We start from the raw sequence: 16878 nt of genomic DNA, 5'->3' as shown, positions 1-16878 counted from the left end.
AAAGTTAAAATCACAAAAAGATGGCTAGGGTAACGGTTAGGACCAATACAGAATTTTTACAATTAAAATATGTATCAACAAATACAATGTATGGACCATACTGAAATCCTGAACTGAACTGACTATAAGAAGATTCTTCTGAGACAATCAAATAAAACTGAACACAAAATAGTTATTAGATGATTTAAAGAAAATTAGTCTTCACTTTTTAGGTTTTGATTATATAGTGGTTATATTCATACTATAGTTATGTTTTAAAAGCTACTATGCATTTTAGATACATACTTTAGTATTTATAACTAAAATGATATCTATAATTTGCTTTCAGATCCTTTATCAAAAACAAAATTGGTGAAAGAAACAAGAAAGGCAGAATATTGAAAAATGTTAAAACTGGTTGAATGATACATGGCAGGGGGCAGGTTCATTATAATATTGTCTACTTTGGTCTGTATATGAAAATTTCCATAATACTAAGTGAAAATTTTAACAAGAACATGTGTTCTAACACTAAACTGTCGTATGCTAGGTTTAAATCATGGCTTCACCATTTATTATCTATGCAACCTTGTACAAATTACCTAACCTCTCTGTACCTCAATTTCCTTATCTTTATTTTTTTTTAAGATCTTATTTATTTGAGAGAGAGAGGGTGAGCAAGCGAGCATGAGTGGGGAAAGGGGCGAAGGGAGAGGGAGAAGCAGACTCCCCGCTGAGCAGGCAGTCAGACACGGGACTTGACCCCAGGACCCTGAGATCATGACCTGAGCTGAAGGCAGACGCTTACCCAACTCAGCCACCCAGACACCAGATTTCCTTATCTTTAAAATGGGGATAATATAGTACTGACCTGACAGAGTTACTGTGAAGACCAAACAAGTACAGATAAAGTTTTGGGAACAAGGTCTGGAACAGAGTAAGTAGTATATAAATGATTCCTATCACAACTGTGACCTAAAATGGTAAACCTCCATGTAGCCAAAAGTTTTGGACACCTAAGATAAAATCTCTACTATGCTTAAATCCTGAACCTGGAGAAAATAACTGCCTCCTCTTCACAACCATCATTTCTCTTCCAAGGGTCTAGTGATAAATAAAAAATACGTTTAAGAATCACCAGCAAAGATGAAGTTAAGCCCACTATAAAGCCTCTCACTCCCACTCATGACAACTAAAACCTCTGGACAACATACAAAAAGCAATTAACTCAGGACTCTAAAAGGTTAATAACAGATGGACTGGGGAGGTGAGCCAAAACTTAAAGGATGACTAATAAAAGTAATGCCTTTCCTGAGGTTTTATTCCTTTACTCTCTCATCATGCAACAGGATGGCCCCTGTGCAGAAATGTACATAGGGCACAACTAAAATAGAGAGAAAGCCAGAATGTGGACAGAATGTGAAATAGAGAATATGAGAAGAATCCTCATTTTGGATTTTCTTTTCTTTCCCTTTTCTTTTTCCTCATGCTGGCCAAGTCCCAAATACAGCCTCAGTCACAGAGATGCAATGTGGCAGCTGTGGAGGCACCTAAAACCCTGAAAGTGAAACCATCTTTCTGGCCAGTAGAACCAGCAAAGAGAACTCTGTGGACCGAAGAGTGTGAAAGGAATCCTCACTACCTTTTTCTTAACATTTCACCATAAAAGTAGCCCCAGGGGCACCTGGGTGGCTCAGCTGGTTAGGCATCCGACTCTTGGTTTCAGCTGAGGTCATGATCTCGGGGTCGTGGGATCGAGCCCGCATAAGGCAACACCCTCAGCAGGGACTCTCCTCAGGATTCTCTCTCTCCCTCTCCATTGCCTCTCCCCCTACAAAATAAATTAATCTTAATAAAATAAAATAAAATAAAATAAAATAAAATAAAATAAAATAAAAGTAGCCCCAGTTATACAAACGTGACAGTGGCAGAGGTGGCTCTAACTCTGAAACTATCTTTCCAGCCAGACAACCAAGAAAAGGGGCCTCTAAGTGAAAGACTGTAAAAAAAGGATCAGAAAAGAAGACCCCTAACTCTGTGTATAAAGTGACAAAAATCCCAAGTCAACCACAAAGCTACACATGTACAGAAGAAACCCAAAACAGTACAGTAAAAACTGAGCCAAAACTGTAATCACAGGCCAAGGAAGGTAAGATAGAAATTTCAGTCTAAATATAACAACGCTGGGGCACCTGGGTGATTTAGTCGGTTAAATGTCTGCCTTCAGCTCAGGTCATAGAATCGAGCCCCATGTCAGGCTTCCTGCTCAGTGGGGATTCTGCTTCTCCCTTTTCTTCTGCCCCCCCCCCCCACCATTTGTGCACACTCTCACATGCTCTCTCTCAAATAAATAATATCTTTAAAAAATGTTTAAAAATAAACAAAACAATGCTGTTCCCTGACAAACCTGATGAAAGACATAAATCTAGACATTCATAAACTCAATGAACACCAATGAGATTAACTCAAAGACTTTACACCCAGACACATGATAATTAAATTGTCAGAAGACAGAGAACCCTGGAAGCAGCAAGAGAAAAGCAATTCATCATGTACAAATGATTCTCAATAAGGTTAACAACTGATTTCACATCAGAAACTATGTAAGCCAAAAGGCAATGAGATAACACATTTAAAGTGCTGAAAAAAGTACTCGATATCTGGCAAAACTATTCTTCAAAAATGATGGAGAAATTAAAATATTTCCAGATAAACAAAAACTGAGGGAGTATGACACTAGTAGAGCTAACTGTAAGAGATGCTAGAGGGACCTCTTCAGGCTGAAATGAAAGCATGAGCGAATAGCTTGAAACCACAGGAAGAAATAAAAACACCAATAAAGACAGGTATTTACATAGGTAAATGTAAAATTCAGAATTAATGTATTTTGGGCTTCTACGCCTTTTATTTTCTATATTATTGAAAAGGCAACTGTATAAAATAATAATTATAAATCTATATGAATGGGCGCAAAGCACATAAAAGTCTGAGTTGTGACAATAACAACATAAATATAGGAACAAAGGTTTTATATACCATTGAAACTACATTGGTATTTGTAGTTTAAGTGTCTGACAATAAGCTTTTTTGATTGTAGTATGTCTAATATTAAGCTTTTAATTGCCATGATATTCACTTCAAAAAAAATTTATCTTGAATAAAGATATTGCCAGCTGTATGACACAGCTACTAAAAAAACAACCACATAAGGAACTAGGCTACCACCACCCAGTAAGGTCTCTCTTTCAGAAAACCCCACGTAACCTAGATAACTGACTGCTTGAGTGACCCTGTTTCTCCCTTCTCATGCCCTAATTCCTGCTTTTCTGCTTTAAATTAGCCAATAGAGAGTAAACCTGCAAAACCCTAAACACTCCACCCTTGGACTCTAATAAAGGCAGAGCCCCCAACACTGCTCGCTCATGCTCTCTCTCTCTCTACCTTCAACCTGGCTAGATGGTGCTTGGTGTGCTACATGTCATAAGAAGAACCAGAAGACCTGGCCCAGCTATAAATAGGGGTCGTGGTAGACGAAATGTCTGTGGAGCATGCCATAAGTAATATGTGCCAAGGCAAACACTACAGGCATTTCTGACAGGGGATACTACCAACAATAGGCTCAAGATCAACAGAACGGTATTAATTCAAACTAGACTGTTATAAATTATGATGTTAATTATAACCCCACAGCCAATATTAAGAAAGTAATTAAATACACGCACACACACACACACACTACAAGAAAAGAGAAGGGAATCAAAACAGTACACTAAAAATATCTAATACAAAAAGTAGCAATGGAGGAATTGATGAAGAAAAAGTGTAAGACAGAGAAAACAAATAAGAAAATGGCAGAAGTCTTTCCTTATCAGTATTTACATCAAATATAAAAACACTGAACTCTCCAATTTAGAAACAGAGAATGAAGGGATGGAACAAAAAGATGATCAAATTACATTGTGTCCAAGAGACTCACTTTAGATCCAAGGACACACATGGGTTAAAAGTAAAAGGATGGAAAAATGTATTCTGTTCAAATAATAACCAAAAAAGAACTGTAGTGTCCACACTAATGTCAGACAAAATAGACTTTAAAACAAAAATTGTTACAAGAGACCAAAAAATTACAGAATGATAAAAGGGTAAATCCACTAAAAAAGATGTAAGAATTATACATGTACCAATAGATTCATCCAAAATAGATGAATCAAAAACTGACAGAACTGAAGGGAAAAATAAACAGTTCTACAAAACTCAGAGACTTTAACACTCCACTTCAATAATGGATAAAACAACCAGACAGAAGATAAATGAGGAAACTGAAAATCTGAACACTTAAACCAATTAGGCCTAACAGATATTTTATACAACACTCCACCCAACAACAGAATATACATTCTTCTCAAGTGAACATGGATAAACTGTATGTTAGCCACAAACCAAGTCTCAATAAAAAGACTGAAATCATATAAAATATCTTCTCTGACCACAATGGAATGAAATTAGAAATCAGTAACAAAAGGAAATCTGGAAATGTATGGAAATTAAACCACACACTTGAAAACAATCAATTAGCAAGAAGAAATCAGAGGGAAAAATAAAAAATATTTTAAGATAAATGAAAACAAAAATACAATATCCCAAAATTTATGGAATATAGCTGTAAATAACTATATTAAAAAGAATAAAGATCTCAAACCAATAACTTAACCTTCCACCTTACAGATCTACACAAAGAAGAGGAAACTAAATACAGGCCAAGCAGAAGGAAGAAATTAAAAATCAGAGCAAATAAAAAATATAGATGAGAAAAATAATAGAAACAAGGAAAACAGAAGCTAAATCCTTGGAAAGATCAACAAAACTGACAAACCTTTACCAGACTAATAAGAGAGAACACTCAAGTTACTAAAATCATGAATGAAAATAGAGATATCACTGCCAACCTTACAGAAAAAGAATTCTAGAATACCATGCCAACTAAATAACCTAGATAAAATGAACAAATTCCTAGAAGAATACAAACTACAAAAGAACTGACTCAAGAAAAAACAGAAAATCTGAATAGAACTATAAGAAGTAAAGAGATTAAATCAGTAATTTAAAAACTTCCAATAAAGAAAAGCCAAGGAACAGAGGAAATAATTAGTGATACATTTGAAGAACTAGGACTAATCCTTAAATTCTTCCAAACTGCAGGATGAGGTAACACTTCCTAACTCATTCTATGAGGTTTACCCTGATACCAAAGGCAAACAAAGGCATCACGAGAAAACTACAGACCAATAATGTCCCTTATGAATACAGATGCAAAAATCTTCAACAAAATATTAGCAAACTGAATCCAGTACATATTAAAAGGATTATATACCACGGCCAAGTAGGATTTACCCCAGGAATGCAAAAGTGGTCCAAATGTAGAAATAAATCCATTTAACACACCATATTAATAAAATGAAGTTTTTTTGATACCAAATTTTTATTTTAGTACCTATGAATTCCACCCCCTCCTCCAGTAGATCAAGAAGGCAGATGCAATAGCATTTTTGATGGTTTCATTCCTTCTGGAATATACAAGTTTCCATCTGTTTTATTGCTTTTCAACCTAACATACATCTTTTACCACTTCTTATAGTGCAAATGAGTTGATGAACATTTTCTCAGGTTTTATTCATGACGTATAATCTTGTTTCTTTGTTTCTTTTTTTCCTAAGACAACTGTTGATTGTATACAGAATTCTGGGTTGACAGTTTGGTTTTTTGTGTTCTTTTTTTCCACTCATCACTATAAAAATGTTGGTTCAGTATTCTCTAAAATCCATTATCTTTGAAGCCGTGAATCATTTGAAATACAGTTCCATTTATACACAGCGCTATCTTCCTCTCAGTACTTTTAGATGTTATGAAAGTTTTTTTTTTTAATGGCCATCTCAATAGATGCAGAAAAACCATTGAACAAAATCCAATACCCTTTCTTGATAAAAATACTCAGAAAACTAGAAATAAAAGGAATCTTCCTTAACTTGATAGATGGCACATCTATTAAAAACACAAAGCTAACATTATACTTGATGGTGAAAGACAGAACATTTTCCCCCTGGGATGAGGAACAAGACAAGGATGTCTGCTCTCTCCATTGTACTAGAGATTCCAACCTGGGCGACTGTACAAGAAAAAGAAATGAAAGGCATCCAGGAAAGGAAGAATTAAAATGTTCTCTATTAACAGATATCATGATCTTATATATAAAAAAATCCTAAAGAACACAAAAAGAAATTTGAATAAGCAAAAATTTCCACACATTAACAATGAAAAATTCAAAAATGGAAATTAAGAAAGCATTCCCATTTATAATAACACCAAGAAAATGAAATACTCTTTTTATAGATTACATTTCTTTGTACTGAGATTCACAATTTGTTGAGTCAGTGTCATCATATTTTTTGCTATAATTTGAATGTTTCCTTCTATTTTTTTAACATGTTTATAGTTTTGTCTTTTAAGTTTAATATCTGAGCCCACTCAGAGTTATTTTCTATTAACTACTTTCTTTTCTCTCAGTATAGGTCACATTTTTCTGTCTCTTGACGTGTCTCATAGCTTTCTGTTAAAAACTATGCATTTTAGGAGCACCTGGGTGGCTCAGTCAGTTAAGTGTCTGCCTTCAGCCCAGGTCACGATCTTGGGATCCTGGAATTGATCCCCGTGTCAGTCTCCCTGCTCAGTGGGGAGTCTGTTTCTCCCTCTCGCTCATGCTCTCTCTCTAATAAATAAATAAATAAAATCTTTAAAAAAAAAACCTAGACATTTTAGGAGCACCTGGGCGGCTCAATCAGTTAAGCATCCGACTCTTGATTTCAGCTCAGGTCTTGATCTCAGGGTCATGAGCTCGAGCCCTGAGGTAGGCTCACAACCCTGAGATCAAGAGTCATATGCTCTACCAACTGAGCCAGCCAGCCACCGCCAGAATTTTTTTGACATTTTAATTTTCCTGGCCTTAAACTGTGGGATCTATGTCCCCTTCAAGGTTGATGTCTCTGCTCAGGTTTTAATACTCACATATTTTTTTACTCTGGCTTCCTAAGGAGATTACCCTATGTCTATATAGCTTAGTTTTCAGCTAGTTATCTCAAAGTCATACAAAGGCATGCTCACACATCTCAAACCTGTTCTTCAATCTGTGCATGGGATGGGAAGAGCACATTCAAGGCTTAGCCAATTCTCAAGTCTGCCTTGGTCCTTGCCTACTGCTAGACACTTCAGGTCTCCCTTGTACATGTGCATGGTTTCACAGTAAATGAAGGATATGTGGAGAGCTTATCCCTTTATGGTTTTCTCATTTCCAAGGTCTCCCTGTTAAATTCCCTGACCCATCCCATTTGGCACCAAAACCTAACACTTGCAAATATGTGAGTTTTCACAATTTGTATCCTATCAAGTTCATCACTTTAAGTTGACAAATACAGGTTTTTACTTGTTGCCACAAACTGACTTAGCCTCTGGCAGCAAGGCTGCAGGTTTCCCAAACTCTGGCTCTTGCCAAAGGAACTGGGGAATGCAAAAATGCTGTAGACATCCACCATTCTTAAAGCACTAGCCATTTTCCTAAGAATAAATGGTTCTCAAATTTTTTCTGCCTTCGTCAACTTCCAAAGCCCAAATAGTTGTAAGCAGTTTTGCCTAGTTTTACTTTATTTTTTGTGGTGAGGATTCACCAAACTCTTCCTGAAGCTATAGCTGGAAGTCCCTCTTTTGTGGTTATTTTTATGCTCATCCTCCCCATTTTATAAGATGAAAAAATAAACACTCAGGGAACACAGACCATTTGTTTAAGGTTAAAGAACTACGCGGTTTTAAAGGGCTAATCTGTCCCTTAACAATCAGAAGTTATGTAGAACATGGTCACTAGAACCAAGAAGCACTTGTTTAAAATATATCTAACTTTGGATTGTACTTTCTTTGAACATTAGTTTTCTCTTTTGTTAAAGTGAGATGATTGTTATAATCCACAGATGACTAAATCTAGGTGGATCTCCATGAGTTTTAGTTATCCAGCTGAAAGGAAATCTAGTAAGTGGGTGATGGGTAGATAAAACCGGTACCAGAAAAGATAGATAAAAATAAAAAGGCAAAATATTAAGCTGATATTCCAATGCATATATAATAGATCTTTGCATACTGTTTATGGTAGGCAACCTGCACAATAGCCCCCAATGAACTCACCTCCTGATATTTATTTACACTTGTATAATCCTCTCCTGGAGTGTGAGCTGGATTTAATGACTAACTCACTTCTAATGAACAGAGTATGGCAAACTGATAGGATGTTACTTCTGGGATTAGGTTAAAAAAAAAACAACAACAACAACATGGTTTCCATTTTTGGGTGTTCTTGGATTTGTTGCTCTGGGAGGAGTGAGCTGCCATGCTGCTATTAGCCCTATGGAGAACCCACAGGACATGGCAAGGAACTTAAGCATGCAGCCAACAGCCAATGAGGACCTAAGGCCTGACAACAATTTCACAAGTTTGGAGGACAGGAATTCTTGAGCTCCAGTTCAGTAGCTCCAGTCAACACCCTGAATACAGCCTCTTAAGAGACCCTGAATCAAATGGGACCCATCTAAGTCTCAAAGGAATTATTACCCCACAGAATATATGAAATAATAAAATTTGTGGTTTTAAACTGCTAAGTGTTGGCTTAATTTGTTACATAAAAATAGATATCTAACACAATATTTAAATCCCTCTGCTTTTCTTTCTGTCATTAAAATGGCCTCTCGCCCAAATCTTAACTCCTGAGAAAGTAACTACTTGCCTCCAAACTATCTTCTTAACTCATTTAAGCAGCATTTGTGCACATGTACCTGGGTTTCTGTAAGAGACACTACAACTTGAGATGCAGTCACTGGCTTTAAGATTATATAGTCAAAGCCATTTCTGAATTATCTTTGGATAATTTGAGAGATTCAAGAGAAAGAGTATTTCAAAGGCTAAAGAAAGAGAATGTTGGTCTGTCAAGGACCGCACTGTAAGAACATTTTTGTTGAATAAAGAAAACCATAAAGGGGAAGAAGAACACTGAAAAAAACTGGGATATCACTTGCATCAAGCCAGGAAATTGCTTACTTTAACACACACCTGTTAGCAATAGTTTGAACATGAGAGAAATTCAAACTAAGTGGGTGCAGGTATTCTAAGGATGTCGAAGATCCAGGGATCTATCATTTTGTACCTTGTTGCTCTGCCATCACTGCCTTCAGCTACAGAGTGGAAGATGGCTTATTCTTACAACCCAGGCGGTCTAGCCCTGAAAAAGGGAAGAGGAAGCAAAGGGCAAGCAGCTGCTTTTATGGTATGACTAAGAAGTTGTACACATTACTTCCACTCATACTCTACTACCTAACATTTAGTCACAGAGCTGCACCAACCTACAAGAAAGGCTGAGAAACAGCCTTTAATTAGGTGATCATGTGCCAAGCTAGAGCATGGTAAATTCCGTTACTAAAATGAATATGAGGAGAATGGATACTGGGAAACAGCAATGATTTCTAATCAGGACCTGGGTTGAAAATAAACTTAATATTCTTTATCTTTAGTGGCAGATCTGGAAAACACAACTAAAATATGAATTACCAGAAAAGGTACAAATGATATTACAGATATAATCTGAAATAATCACTACCAGCAACACGTGAATATTCCTGAGCCTTAAAAGATTCTATTTTTGAGCAGGGCATCAGTGTAAAATTTCAGAAGATAATTCAGACTAAAAAAACTTCCGGAGGGGCGCCTGGGTGGCTCAGTCATTAAGCGTCTGCCTTTGGCTCAGGGCGTGATCCCAGAGTCCTGGGATCGAGCCCCACATCAGGCTCATGTACTGGGAGCCTGCTTCTTCTTCTCATGCTCCCCCTGTCTGTGTTCCCTCTCTCATTGGCTGTCTCTCTCTCTCTGTCAAATAAATAAATAAAATCTTGAAAAAAAAAAAAAAAAAAAAACCTTCCGGAAAACACATTGTTGTTTAACACTTGGTCATATCTACCCCACAGAACCTCAGAGTGCTTCAAAATCAACAAAGCTAATACCCACATTTGGCCACCTAAATTTTGATAAGGAGATCTTATCTGCTATCAAATATTATTGTAAAAGTTTATGAGTAAGCAGATGGCATGCAAGTTATAGAAATAATACCTGAAAAGAAGTAAATCTGTGTAGCTATTTTATATTGATTCCTGTTGTGTCATGGACTATGCTAGGTGTCATGAGAGATACAGAGGTATTCAAGATAAAACACAATATTCTTAGGGCACCTGGGTGACTCAGTTGGTTAAGCGTCTGCCTTCAGCTCGGTCATGATCCCGGGGTCCTGGGATCAAGCCCCGTGTCAGGCTCCCTGCTCAGTGGGGAGCCTCCTTCTCCCTCTCCTGCTGGTCCCCCTGCTTGTGCTCTCTGTCTGTGTCAAATAAATAAATGAACTCTTAAAAGAAAAAAAAAAACCCACAATATTCTTGATTACATATTGTATGATGCCATTTATATGAAATTTCTAGAAAAGGCAAAACTATATAGGCAGAAAGCAAATCAGGGTTTGCCTGGGGCTAGGTGTGTGAGCAAAAATTGACTGCAAAGAGGCACAAGGAAACTATTTGAGGTGTTCTAAAACTGGATAATGATGGTTGTACAACCTAAACACTTATTAGAACTCAAACTGTAGGGGCGACTAGGCGGCTCAGTTGGTTAAGCATTTGCCTTTGGCCCAAGTCATGATCCCAGCATCCTGGCAATCGATTGAGCCCCACGTTGGGCTCCCCACTCAGTGAGGAGTCTGCTTCTCCCTCTGACCCTCCCCCTGTTCGTGTGCCCTCTCTCTCTCTCTCAAATAAATAAATAAAAATCTTAAAAAAAAAACCAAAAACCTCAAACTGTAATACTTAAAATGAGTAAATTAAATATCAATATAGCTGTTTTTTTAAAAAAACATTCACAAGCTCTGCATTTCTATCATTCTATCATTTTTCTTCCCAGAATCTTTGAACTCCTATTTGAGAAAACATACATGCACATATACAAACATAACATGTTATAATAAATTACTAAGCAGATACTATCCTTTAGATTCAGATAGATTCCCTCTTTGCAATCTTCTCAGAATTAACTATTACAACCAAGTTCAACTTTTCTGCCCTTTTCAATTTTTTTCCATGTATATCATACCTTGCCTCTTAAATACTCTACTTATACTACCTGCCAAGAGCTTGAAAGCAACATTTACTAAATAGTCTCTTGAATAAAGCACCACTTAGAAAAACAGGCACAAAACATATTTCTGGTACTTTTCTAACCACACAGCCACAAGCAAGTCACAGACTCTAAAACTATTTCCTAATCTATAATTTAAAATAATTTCTCACAATTTAATTATTAAAATTTAAAGCACAGCAAACTTATAAAATCCAAACTATTACTACAGAGTGCTACTCTACAGTAGAGTATTATGAAATGTACACAAGATTAAGTTTTATTCTAAAGCCAGTCACAGAATTCAACAACACAAAACTTTTTAAGTATTTTGGGAGGAGATACTATGAAACAATGTGTCCTTCTGACATATATCCCTTATTCTTTGAGCACTACCTTATGCTCTAGGACAAAATATTCTAGGCTCATCCTGTACTTCCCTGGTACCAGCTCTGTAATCAGCAATTTCTCCTAAAACACTGATTCATTTTAACAGAGAATGGTTTTTAGAAGCTAAGATCTGGATGCTAAGTGCACACAGTGTTATTGGGCATTGCTTCTCTAAGGTCCTCTCAAGTGGACAGAGCTAGGAAATATATGTATGTATGTATGTATGTAACCAATCACCCATCACCACTCTAGCTTCCTCCTCCACGTAGATGCTCTTAGCACACCACTTGGCTCCCAACTTGGGCAAGACTCTTGACAAACATAATATGACATTCAGCCAAAATTAAGCAACTTTTTAGGAAACTATTATGCTAATATTAAATGCTTTCATATATGCCTTCACTTACCTTTTTATATTCCCTATCATATATACAACTTGGTATCCCAAAGCTGGCAAAAACAAAAACAAAAACAAAACAAAGGCTCAGGGTTATTCCCTTGACAGCTACTCATTACAAGGCATCAAAATTTATAGACCTCTCAAGATAAGAAGAAAACAAATCTCACCTTTTGTGGCCTAAGTTAATCAAGATTACTCGGCATTCTTCAACAAAGAAAAATCTTGAACGTGACTTCCTAACAACATTCCGTTTCAGAGTTGACTAAACTCATCCCTACAACCGCAGAGATACACATTCTAGAGGTTATCTGGTACTGGAGTAGTAAGTGAAGCATTCATGAAATGCTACATATAACTTAGTTGCTCTTACCCACCAGTAATCTACATTCAAAGCTTTAAAAAGCAGTATTACTTTTTTCTTTGCCTACCATTTCCATTGCTTTCGTCCTTATTTTCATATCTAAGAAACAAAAACAAGGGGCGCCTGGAGGGCACAGCTGTTAAGCGTCTGCCTTCCGCTCAGGGCGTGATCCCAGCATTATGGGATCGAGCCCCACATCAGGCTCCTCCGCTAGGAGCCTGCTTCTTCCTCTCCCACTCCCCCTGCTTGTGTTCCCTCTCTTGCTGGCTGTCTCTATCTCTGTCAAATAAATAAATAAAATCTTTAAAAACAAACAAATAAATAAATAAATAAATAAATAAATAAATAAAAAATAAAAACAAAACAAAAAAACAGATCAAGTACATAAGCCTTCCCCAAAGCACATTTCTCTTGTAAAATTCTTTCTTGATGACTAAAGCAATCTGTTAGCAACAGAGCTGTAAAAATCAAGATTTAATACCTACTAACACATTATCAGGGGTACACCCATGGTGCAGCAGATTTCTAACTGTGTTGATAGATTCTGGATCTCTCACCAGGTTTCCTTTGGAAAGAAACAGGTCTGCTGACAGAGAGCAAGGTGTCTAAACATAAAGCACACAAAGTCTCTAAATATTAAATACAGATCTCAAAATACCAGTTACTCAAATAGTAACACTTAAAAGTATTCCACTTCTATCATTTGGTAAAACTGTTGCATAGTGGCTCCACAATATAAAAATTTAATTGTGGTATCACAAGGCAGGATTGCTTTAAGTTATAAAGGCAACAGGTATCAAAGACTGAAGCTACCTTAGTTGATCCAAAGCAATCCATAAACCAAAGATCAACTGTAACAGGTTTAAGTCCTTCAGAAAATACTATTCCCACAGATGACCTTTGAAGAGACATTCCCTACTTCTCAGATTTCTTATATTTAAAGACCACAATTCAACCCTACAGACCCAATTATAAAATTAGCCTCTGACTCATAATAGCTTAGAAGTTGTCTGCTGTAAGCTCCTCCCTGCCACCCCCAATTCAGGAATCTCTTTCATAAAATCTCTGAAAGAAGATTGCTGAGACCCTTTTTCATAATACATTGAAAAGATTTCTAGGCCTGCAAACATTGAGAGGGGTTCCAGTCCAGGGTCTGCCTTTCACTATCCAAAATGTCTTGGGATAAGCCATTTCACTTCTCCAGGCCTGTTTTTTCATGCAAAAGAAGTGGAGAGTAACCAGATCTCAAAGGTCTCTTTCTGTTCTGAAGTTAAATTATGATCTCCAGTGAAGCTCACTATTTCAAGAAGGAATTCATTCTGTTTTTGCACAGTTCTTGCTGTTAGAAAGGATTTTCTAAATTTCCAAATGTACACATCCTTCAACTCTAAAATTCCACCTTCTTGGGGCGCCTGGGTGGCACAGCGGTTAACTGTCTGCCTTCGGCTCAGGGCGTGATCCCGGTGTTATGGGATCGAGCCCCACATCAGGCTCCTCCGCTATGAGCCTGCTTCTTCCTCTCCCACTCCCCCTGCTTGTGTTCCCTCTCTCGCTGGCTGTCTCTATCTCTGTTAAATAAATAAATAAAATCTTCAATAAATAAATAAATAAATAAATAAATAAATAAATAAAATTCCACCTTCTTGAAATCTACCCTAAAAAAAAAAAAAAGACTATATATGCACAAAAAACATCTATTAGCACTGTTGGTAGCAGCAATAAGTTGGAACCATTCAATAATAGAAAAATACAGTATGGTATGACACTATGGAATACTATGCAGCAGTTAAAAAGAATAAGGAAGGGGCGTCTGGCTGGCTAAGTCAGTAGAGCATGCAGATGTTGATCTCAGTGTTGTGAGTTCAAGCCCCCAGGTTGGCTATAGAGATTACTTAAATAAATAATCTTTTACAAAAAAAAAAAAAAAGAGTGTGAAGGAAACAATGTACACTACTTACTAATAAGGAAAGACTTCCAAACCATACTATTAACAAAAAAATCACAACATGTACATTTTGGTGCCATTTATGAAAAAAGGCTATGAAGGTTTACGCAGGTCTTTCTACAATGACAGAAATGTTCTGGATCTGCACAGTCCAGTATGGTAGCAGCCAGTCACACGTGACTACTAATCCCTGAAATGTGGCTACTGTGACTGAGAAACTGAATTTTAAATTTGATTTAATTTTAACTACTTTAAGCTACTGTACTCTACAGAGCAGGTCTAGAAGAACAATCTAAACTGGTAACAGTGGTTAGTTACCTCTAGAGAGGAAACTAAAGGAGAAGGTAGGGATGAATCTAGGCAAACTTTTGCCCTACCTGCATTATTTTAATGTTTTAAGGCAAGTTACGTAAACATAAAATTTAAAAAGATAATCTTTTTGATATTGAACCAAAAATCTGCCCTATGAACTTCCATAAAAAGAATTCAGGTGGGTTTTTTGGGTTTTTCTTTGTTTTTTTTGTTGTTTTTTTTTTGTTTTGTTTTGGGTTTTTTTGCTTTTGCTTTTTGCCTGGAAAAAAAAAAATTACCTGGAAAAAGTTGGTAATTTTCCTTAAAAACAACCTTTAAATCACATTTCTTTACATTTCTCCTCCAAACTCTCCCTCCTCCACATCCTCCTCCCCCCCCCCTTTTTTACAACTACAGTAACTTCTGGTACAAAAGATACAGCAATATGACTGTATAAAGGCTAGTGACCCATTATTAGGGATGAAGTGCATGCTTTCTAAGAATTTTTCCAATAGAGGTGATGGATTTGTACCTCTCTATGCAACAATTCTTCTTGTACTATAAACACATCATCATACGGCGCCTGGGTGACTCAGTCGGTTAAGCGTCTGCCTTCAGCTCAGGTCACGATCTCAGGGTCCTGGGATCGAGCCCCGAGTCGGGCTCCCTGCGTCTCCCTCTTCCTCTGCCCCTCCCGCTGCTTGTGCTCTCTCTCTCTCCCTCAAATAAATAAAATCTTTAAAAAAACATGTAAATTAATTAATTTAATTAAATTAAATAATAAAAACACTGTCAAGGCTCCCAAAGTCTTCTCTTCTACAAACCAAACACCTCCAGTTCTCAGCAAAAATTGAGCCAGAACCTTTTCACCATCACACGGTTTTTACTGTGGCTCAAACGACAACTCAGGTCAGGATATAAGCATTTCTTAGAGGCTTCTCTTAGTGGCATGGCATATTCACCCAGAGTATCAGCCCAGACTTCCTAAACACCTAGCCACTCATTTGTTCATAAATACTTACTCAGAGCTGCTAAATACCAGCCACTGCACTTAGGAGACAGGACAGAACAATGAACAAAATATATGTTGACAGAGCCTCTACCACCAAAAGCCCTATTCCTAAAAGTTGGAATGGATTGGTAAACACTGAAAAACCTCAATTTCAATTCATTCCAATAGTCCAACTCACTTTGTGCTGAATGCCACTATGAGACACGCATAGAATCTTTATTCAAGTTTCTAATACAAGGAAATCTACCTAACATGTCTAAATACTCCAACACAGGGTGCCTGAGTGGCTCAGTCATTAAGCATCTACCTTCAGCTCAGGTCATGATCCCAGCGTCCTGGGATCCAGCCCCGCATTGGACTCCCTGCTCCGAGGGAAGCCTGCTTCTCCCTCTCCCACTCTCCCTGCTTGTATTACCTCTCTTGTCTCTGTCAAACAAATAAATAAAATCCTAAAAAAAATGAAAACCTCCTTTTTAAAATAAATACTCCAACACAATAGGGCAAATCCAACGAGTAAAATCTTCAAATATCCTTCAGACCAAATTTTCAACAGTCCACAGCAAAATTTGAAAAAACGTTTTTACCAGATAATCTATTCTAGCAAAATTTATTCTATAGAAATTTTCTTTATTATAAGATCATGCACTTTTTTTTTCATTAAAATGTTCTCTGCCTCCTGAAATGATGATTTGGGTGGAAAGCAGAAAGTACCTGGGTTTTGTTTTAGTTTTTAAACAGTCTTACTTGCAAAATAACAAAACAGCAATCAAACTTCTATATCAAATATTTGTTGATATTTGGCATTTGCTGATTTAAAGGACTCACGAAAGTTCCCTCTGCCCTAAAATGCACACTCTGACCACAGAGGAGGCAATTACTCCTCCAGAAAGCACACCTCCGTAAGAGTTAAATCATTACATTTTGACTTAAGGAAAAGTTATGTTTTCCCATTCTCTGGCTATATTATTTACAAGAAATTAATATCACAGTAAAACAGATCTAAACATACATGATTATAAATGTGCAAAAACTCTAATAAAAAAAGTGTATTTGTGACAGTAACATTTGTAACTGATGACAGTTACAGCAGTAACAATAAAAGTAGCCAAATTCTTATCTAGGTTATTTTTGACTGGTATTAAATATCTCCCACACTGAAAAAGAAGGTTTGTATTTATTAAGTTCCGGGGCGGGGGGGGGGGGGAGCATGAGGATAAAACAACTTGCTAGTAATAATAACACCAACTTTGACAATTAAATTT

The 16878-nt window shown here is 36.9% G+C and overlaps 2 protein-coding genes across 3 annotated transcripts in view; one reads left to right on the top strand and one right to left on the bottom strand.

The window, feature by feature from the left end:
• LOC123799258 (uncharacterized) overlaps positions 1-16878 on the top strand; it is a 490917-nt gene that overhangs the window by 258297 nt on the left and 215742 nt on the right. The gene's annotated exons all lie outside the window — the stretch shown is intronic.
• FBXL17 (F-box and leucine rich repeat protein 17) overlaps positions 1-16878 on the bottom strand; it is a 484579-nt gene that overhangs the window by 465828 nt on the left and 1873 nt on the right. The window lies entirely within an intron of this gene.

Source organism: Ursus americanus, chromosome 5 (genome assembly GCF_024610735.1).
Source record: "Ursus americanus isolate L20-20 chromosome 5, mUrsAme1.1.p, whole genome shotgun sequence".
Classification (NCBI taxonomy): Eukaryota; Metazoa; Chordata; class Mammalia; order Carnivora; family Ursidae; genus Ursus; species Ursus americanus.
This window is presented reverse-complemented; position numbering and strand designations above follow the sequence as displayed.